Source organism: Octodon degus, unplaced genomic scaffold, assembly GCF_000260255.1.
Source record: "Octodon degus isolate 3935 unplaced genomic scaffold, OctDeg1.0 scaffold00005, whole genome shotgun sequence".
Classification (NCBI taxonomy): domain Eukaryota; kingdom Metazoa; phylum Chordata; class Mammalia; order Rodentia; family Octodontidae; genus Octodon; species Octodon degus.
This window is the reverse complement of record NW_004524581.1, coordinates 23,363,331-23,364,621: the sequence shown is the minus strand read 5'-3', so window position 1 is coordinate 23,364,621 and position 1,291 is coordinate 23,363,331. Positions and strand designations below refer to the sequence as shown.

The window sequence follows — 1,291 nt, the reverse complement described above, 5'->3', positions numbered from 1 at the left end:
TTTTTTTTTTTTGCGGTACCCAGGATTGAACTCAGGCCCTTGCACTTGCCAGGCAAGCACTTACTTTACTGAGCCATCTCCCCGGCCCTGTATCTGCCTGAGTCTGGCTCATTTTATTCAAAATGATCTCAGATCCCTCCATTTTCCTGCAAATAACAGAACTTCATTCTTTTGGCTGCGTAAAATCACGCTGTTTAGACCTCACTTTTTCTTCCTCTGTTCGTCTGTTGCTGGGCACCTGGCTGGCCCTTGTCTTTGTTGTGAGCTGAGCCTCAATAAACATGGGAGTGCAAGTACCCTAGAGTATGCTGACTAGTTTCTTCCATATTTGGGGGGGCTGTGGGGGGAGGAGGTGTTTTGTTTTTAAAAATAACAGTGTTGGAAAAGGAGTGGAGACATTGGCGTCCCTCTGCACTTCTGGTGCGAATAGAACAGTGCCCCATGCAAGTAGTGTGGCAGTTGCTCCAAAAGCCACACCTAAGTGACTGGCGCCCGCACTTGTGCTGCTGGTGTGCAGTGCAGGAGAATGGAAAGCCAACTCAAAGGAAGCCCAGCCCAGCCGTGTCTATAGCAGCTACCTGAGCACAGACAGCAGACGGGTGAAGGACAGAACGTGGAGGGTGTACACACCCAGTGGAATGGCGCTCAGCCTTAGCAAGGAAGAAGTCTGACACAGGCCATGCCCCAAGTGAAACTTGAAGGTTCTGTGCAAAGTGAAATAAGCCAGTCCCAAGAAGACAAATACCGTATGGTCCCAGTAGCTGAAGTAGTCACGTGTTGAGACAGAAGCCGGTTGGTGGTTGCCGGGAGCCTGGGGGATTCCATGGGCTCTTGATTAAGTAGCATTCCATTTGGAAAAGATGAAAACATTGCGTGGGCCAGGGAACTAGCTCAGCAACATAAGCGCCTGCCTGGCACACAAAAGGTCCCGAGTTCAATGCCCAGTACCAAAAAAACGGTGTGGTGGAGATGGGTGGTGGTAGGTGTACAACAGCGTACCTGTGCCGAGTGCCACAGAACTGGTACACTTGAAAATGGCAGGCCTTACAGTGAGCCAGGCAGAGTGGTCACACCTGTCACCCCAGCTACTTGGGAGGCTGAGGCAGGGGAATCATAAGTTCGAGGCCATCCTGGGCAACTTAGCAAGACCATGTCTCAAGATAAATTACAGAGCCAGGTGTGGTGACACACACCTGTAATCCCAGCACTCAGGAGGCTGAGGCAAGAGGATTCTTGAGGCTAAGTCCAGCCTGAACTGCATAACAAGGCTCTTTCTCAAGACCAAAACAAG

The 1,291-nt window shown here is 50.7% G+C and overlaps 1 protein-coding gene across 1 annotated transcript in view; it reads left to right on the top strand.

Moving 5' to 3' along the window:
- Window positions 1–1,291, top strand: part of Ubr2 (ubiquitin protein ligase E3 component n-recognin 2) — a 129,778-nt gene that overhangs the window by 122,735 nt on the left and 5,752 nt on the right. The gene's annotated exons all lie outside the window — the stretch shown is intronic.